Source organism: Myotis davidii, unplaced genomic scaffold (genome assembly GCF_000327345.1).
Source record: "Myotis davidii unplaced genomic scaffold, ASM32734v1 scaffold425, whole genome shotgun sequence".
In the NCBI taxonomy this organism is placed as follows: domain Eukaryota; kingdom Metazoa; phylum Chordata; class Mammalia; order Chiroptera; family Vespertilionidae; genus Myotis; species Myotis davidii.
In genome coordinates this window covers 5,060,160-5,066,964 of record NW_006296413.1, presented here as the reverse complement: position 1 = coordinate 5,066,964, position 6,805 = coordinate 5,060,160, and the positions used below count along the sequence as shown (strand labels likewise).

The following is a 6,805-nucleotide window of genomic DNA, read 5'->3' as shown; positions in this document are numbered from 1 at the left end:
GGGGGGTCCCCACTGGGGTGCTTGGCCAGCCTGGATGAGGGGCTGAGGGCTGTTTTCAGGTGGGCCAAGCCTGCAACTGAAGCTCCCAGTCTCTCCTTTTTTTCTTTTCTTTTTTTTATTCTGGGATTTATTTACCTTCTATGGCTGTCACTGGAACTGAGAGCCGGCTTTAGCTCTGAGGATCGGCTCCAGCTCTGAGACCTCGGCAGCTGAAGACAGGTATCTGCTTTTGTTTGGCTTCTATAATTGAAACTGTTTCAGCTCCAGCTCTTAGGCCCAGCTGACTGAAAGCAGGTTTCTGGGGATTGTTTAGCTTCTATAATTGCAACATTGTTTCTTAGACTACAGCTCAGAGGCCAGCAGTGGCAGGACGGGAAGCTTGGCTTCCTCCATCGCTGGAGCAATCAAGCCTCCTATTTGCTTCAGTTCGTGGCTGCCGGCCGCCATCTTGGTTGGGTTAATTTGCATGTAGCTGCTCTGATTGGCTGGTGGGCGTGGCTTGGGCATGGCGAAGGTACAGTCAATTAGCATCTTTGTCTTTTATTAGTGTAGATTATTCACATCCCAGTCTACCATTTCTTTTTTAAAAATCAAATAAAGTCAAATTGATATTTGGCAAACTGATATATGCTAATCAAAGGCAAGAATGCCAGTGTGCCCAAAACAAGCCCATTGGCTTGACCCCTCCCCACCCACACACGGCCACTTCCCCCAGCTTGGCCTTCCTTCTCCCAGCATCTAGTGAGGCAAGCATCAACACTCTGATGGGAGCGCCCAAGTTTTCACCATGTTCTTCAAATCATACCAACTTGTGGGTTTGCCCCTTCCCTACTAATCTGTGATGAGCTCAGTGTGGCCCCTAGCCTGACACCTGACAGATGCCCATCACTAGGGGTGGAGGGATGGATGGATGGATAGATGGAGGCTACTGACCCGACCCAGTGTTTCAAACTAGGGAAACCTTATTTACTGCAAAGCTAAGTAGAGCATTGCCGGAAGCCGGTCCATCGTTGCTGCTTCACACAGTCGCTGCAGGAAAGAAACATCTGCACAGCATATGTCTCAAGGGACCTGGCTTATATAGCATACTGTTCTTAATATGTTTGCTCCCCTTAGCGCTGTGTGTTTTAACCAAGGTCACCTCTCCGAGAAAGGTTGTTTCCCGCCCTGGCTGGTTTGGCTCATTGTATAGAGCATCAGCCTGTGGACCAAAGGGGCCTGGGTTCGATCCTGGAGGCTGTTAGTTAATCACTTTAACTACAAACAATCACGCTTAAGCTACATAATCTTTACTCCCTGGAATGGAGATAAGAAACGCCCTAACCTTTGCAATAGAAATTGACAGGATTAAAATCAACTGGTATAAATACAGATGTAACAAGACAATAAACACCAGAACTCCGCTGGAGATCCAGACCAGAACTTGGCTGGAGATCCTGGCTAGAGATCCTGGCTAGGCTGCTGATCAACTGAACGCTGTCTCCGTGTCATTCCTTCTTCGCCGACTCCGTCCACACCTTTGGGGACTCCTGGACCTGCTGGGGTTGGACCCCAGCAAAGCATATCTACTTAGTCAAGATATGAGAGGGTCACTGCAGCTCCCCACTGCTTCCAAGGTGGCCGATGAAAGAGAAAGCTTTCAGTAGAACTTGACCTCACCCCACCCCAAAGAGGAACCATTTAACCAGGTGGATCCAGATGGGACAACCACATGGAAGTGCCACAAATTCAAGGGTCATCATCAGTCCATGTTACTATAAATAAAACTTGTATTGGATTATAAGCACCACCACCAACAGCATAGCCTTCTCCAGCACCGTGCCAGTAAGATACTGTTTTGTAGGACAGAGAAAGCTAGCTGACTCACTCAAACCTCATTATCACTACATTTGACACCAAGTTACTTATCCTCTTAGAGATCCTATTCACTTTGCCACGCCCAAACCTGTTTCACAGATCTTCCCACATTAAAGAGAAAAAACACGGAGACAACATGAGGCTGTGATCTTTATTCCATTAAATGACCTTACAAAAACAGAAACATGCTTTTAATATACTAATAGCATCATCTCATCCTATTGCACTTTTTTAAAGTATATTAAATTTTAAAGCCATTTTTAAAGGGTATAAGAGAAAAGTACTTTCAACAAATCATTTAAAAGAAATCTGAGAAGGAAAATTGTAAATGTTCAAGATTAACATCCACTCCTTTAAGGCTTTAGTCTCTGACAGCATTTTTTCATCTAAATTGGAAAGTTTTGGGAGTCAAAGTCCACCTTCCCTTGGTCACAAGAACACCACATTTAAATTTGTTCTGGCAAACGAAATTCTTCCCAAGAAAGAAATATTTTTAATCTTTCTGCTCCTAGATTTTGAAAAGTTCCTAATATGGGTTACTTTTGTTGCTAATTTTCAAAGTTATGGTCATCTCCTGTCTTTTTGTTCATTACTTTTATTTATGGTTTAAGGTTTTCTGTGTATGAGTTAGGGGTTCAAGTTACAGTGCTGAATTTTGCTTTTTAAAAGAAATACAACTTTTACCCTGGCCAGGTGGCTCAGTTAATTGGAGCGTCTCCCGTACAACAAAAGGTTGCTGGTTCGATCCCTGATCAGGATGTATACAGGAAGCAACCAATCGATGTTTCTCTCTCTCTAAAAATCAATGGAAAGATATTCCTGGGTGAGGATTGAAAAAAGAAACAACTTTCAAACGTTTTTTTTAATCCTAATGACACCTGCCACTAAATAGGACACTTGTATAACTTGTACATTCATTGCTCAGAGAAGGCACTGTGACATCCTCATTTTGAGGAACAGCTTCAAGGAGCTGAGATAATCCTCCGAATTACAGGCGCCCTGACTGTTCTGAACACTGTGCACTGTCAGTGACTGCACCTGGCAGACACCTCATCTGAACTGCAAGGAAAAGCCACCCACTTGCCGCCAGGCCATCCTGAACTGCACTTTCCCACCATGCAGTGCAGTCTCTCACTGCTGTCTCTGAGGCACCTGCACTACTGTATACAAAAGCAGTAATTCTGGGGCCAAAGACCAGACCAACTGAGGCAACCCCTGGGGTAGAAAGCTGGTAATTTAAACTTTTTAAACAAGAATTCCAGGTAAGTCTTATGTACTCCAAGATACACAAGAACCAATACTCAAAACATAGCTACAGTATGATTTAACAAGGAAAACTATCCAATGGCAAATGGTCTTTTACAATGGGGTAAAAAAAAAAAGTTCCATGAAGCCCCAACAGAGTGACCCAATGGATTGGAGTGTTGTCCAGCACACCAAAAAGGTTTCAGGTTCAATTCCTGGTCAGGGCACATACCCAGCTTGTAGGCTATATACCCACCCGGTCAGGGCCCATATGGGAGGTAACCGATCAATGTTTTTCTCACTCTCCCCCCACCTTCTCTGTCTCTAAAAAAATCAATAAATATATACTCAGGTGAAGATTAAAAAGAAAAAAGGTCCATTATGACTTCCATGTAAACTATTTTTTTTAAAAAAAAAAACCTCTAGGAAGAATATAAAACATTTTTACATCAATTTACTCGACTGTTCTGTAATTCATACATGCATACCCTATCTGAGACACACCCAAGAGAACGGTGGGTACGATGCTAAAGAAACACACTCCCAGCACAGAGCAATTTGTTTGCCTAAAGCATGTAACTTCATGTAAGAGAAAAAAGAAAAATAACAGGTAAAACAAAACCAATATTCCCAAGCGACTTTACCAAGTGTTAGCACATAGCGCTCCGTGGAACAGATTGCTCAGGGTCCTGCTAATACGGAATGAGTCTGAAGATGTTTCATTATCACACATGACAACATGACAGTTTGCCCTCAGTTTGTCTACAAAGCAATCTAGAAAGACTTCCCCATGAAAGAATCAAAACTTTTATTCTATTATTTTTACTCTAAGCTTATTGGAAGTATCAAAAAACAACAAAAAAGTCTTAACATTTAACTTCTCCTGAAATGAGTTATTTTAAGAGAAAAATTTGAAACCTCCTTTTATGTTAATAGGAGCGCCCATAGACTGGTAGGAATGTGTAAATAAACAATGCTGTGTGGAAAGGCCAGCCAGGAGTGGCAGAGCAACAAACACTAAGCAAACCATCTGAACTCCTAATGTCCCTGACCCACTAAGTAAAGGCTGAGGGAAGTTCCGAGGTAAAAGACATTCTTTTCAGCCTGGTTAGCAACCTCCCCAAGACTGGGTGGGCCAGCAACGAGAATGCATCTTTTACTGAAAAAGGTGATATAAAGCCACCAGTTCACTGTTAAGGGAGAAGAGAGGCCAAAGAAAACTCATAAGAATCCTCACTGAGAAAACTTTATAAACACTTTTCAGAGGCAGAATATGTTAATAAAGACCCAAGAAACAAAGTTTCCCCGTAGGTAATTAAACCAAGTTATTCCTTTAAGATCAAAACAAAAATGGTGAATTTAAACAGTAAATCAATCCTAAGATTTCATTAAATCATACATTATCATGTTTATTTTTAAAAATCTAATACTTTAGAATTAAAGTACCTTTTAGACACATCTTCCTTTTCTCACCACTAAAAGGAGTAGGACCAATCTAGACAATTATTCTGAAATCTATAAATATGCTTATAAAATGCAGTAAGGCTTTTTTTTTAGCAAGAAGTAAAACATGTAAATAGTAGGTTTATTAAACCCAATATCAGTAATTTAGTTCTAGTGAAACATCATCCATCACATTGATGTTTTTAATCTGAACTATAGTGATTCTGTAGGTTTGTTTTTAGTTAATATCTGTAAGGCCTTTCGCTGAGAAGTATGAGCCTGCAGGAAGATGAGAGGCCCCCTGAAAATGCACTAACTTTTCAAAGCTAAGCTTTCAATTTAATATTCAAAACTAAGCATCACTGATAAGCAAGGAAACAGTTTTTAGAACAACCTGAAATTTTTCTAAATCTAACAGCAAGTGAATAAAATAGCAAGAACTTCAGGGCAAGATGGTACGTAAATACGAAAAAAATATAAAATGCTTGGAATTAATTCAGGCCTTATAAAAATACTTAAATGGTTAAGTGTTAAAATAGTCAAAAAAAATCTTTAATAGATTATATGCCAGAAGAAACTTTGTTTTCCCACCTTCCACTCATACTTCATACATATAGAATTTTCCCAGATTTTGCCTAAGCCTTCCTTACCACCCTCCCACAAAAATGAAATTATCTTAAGAAGTAAGGCTCACATACCTGAATGTTTATATAAATATTTGCAGGCAAATTTTAAAATCCATAATAATTCACCATTATAAGCCAAAGAAAAAGGCAACTACAGATAAAAAATTTTATCACACAATCAAGGTAAATAAAGAATTATTAGATATTTCTGGATATTGTCCATATGGGGATGGGGCTTTGGTCCTTACTAAGCCAAAGCTATTTTAAAGCTACCAGACAGGTCAAGTAAAGTTAAATAAAGGAAGAATCACTAAATAAAACTGACAGTTTTAGCTCCATTACTAAATATATTAAACAGTGCATAGGAAATAAGACCTGATTTACTGCTAAGCCATGTGCAATAGGACATCACTTAAAGGCCATAATGTTTGATACCATCTTTCCTCTAATTAATAATAAAGTTTTGTTCTTATGCAGAACTTTCAAAAACAAAACTTCTCAAATGACAACTGTGTGAGGGTAGTGTATAATACATATACCAATATAATAAAGCCCTAATATGCAATCGAGCGAACGGTGGAACGACTGGTCGCTATGATAAGCACTGACCACCTGGGGGCAGACACTCCACGCAGGAGCTGCCCCCTAGTGGTCAGTATGCTCCCACAGGGGGAGTGCCACTTAGCCAGAAGCCAGGCTCACTGGTGAACACAGCGTCACAGCGTTGGTGGTGGGAGCCTCTCTGGCCTTCGCTGCAGGCGGGGTGGCAAGGAGCAAGGGTTCCCAGACTGCAAGAGGGCGCAGGCTGGGCTGAAGGGCACCGCCCCCCCGCCCCCCCAGTGCACAAATTTCATGCACCAGGCCTCTAGTACCAATATAAACCTACAAACAGTGAATCTGGCCAAGGCACAAGTTCAAGTGACTTATCAGAGGTCACATGGTTCATTTAAACTCTAGCTCTTTTCTTAAATTATCAAGTTCGTTCCTTTTATTGTGAGCCTCTGGCTTTTCAAGGCATGTTTGCTCTTTTCTAGAAGAAGGTATAGGAATAAAGGCAAAAGAAAAAAATATGTTCCAACAAAACTGACAGCCTGTCAGGTAAAAGACCTTACATTTCAGTGAATAGATTTAAACATGATAGTAGTTTTCCACACGGTGTGGCAGACAGGATTCTCTAATATTATAAGACTTTATGTAATGGCATCATTTCAGTCTTTAGTTCTAAAGCTTTTGCCAGTTTTGTAAACTTTTTAAAAAGGAATCCTTCTCAATAGAGGAAGGTATAAAAGAACTGACAAGTTTCACCCCAAACAGACTCTTTCCTGAGGCTTCCTCAGTCCCTATCATGCCTGCAAAAGCAGGAATTCAGTTTTAAAAGGCACTAAGTGGCGCATAAAGGACTTAAAACTGCATTTCCATTTTCTCCTTTAGCTTCCCCCCATAAAGTGCACAAAGCAGAGAGTAATAAAAACAGATGCAAGCTTGGATCTGTATCATAAGCAAGGAAAAGAAACGCTTCCCACAGGGACGGAAGTGTGTTTAAGAGTTTGAAACCACAGGAGAGGTCTATTCCTTTATTGGTGCCATGTTTCAGCTCTTCCTGGGTGGTCCCAAAGCTACATTCCTCTGGACCT

General features: G+C 40.8%; 1 protein-coding gene across 1 annotated transcript in view; it reads right to left on the bottom strand.

Annotated features, from left to right (window-relative positions):
* The window catches only part of ATL3 (atlastin GTPase 3), a 40,611-nt gene that overhangs the window by 17,787 nt on the left and 16,019 nt on the right, over window positions 1-6,805 (bottom strand). The window lies entirely within an intron of this gene.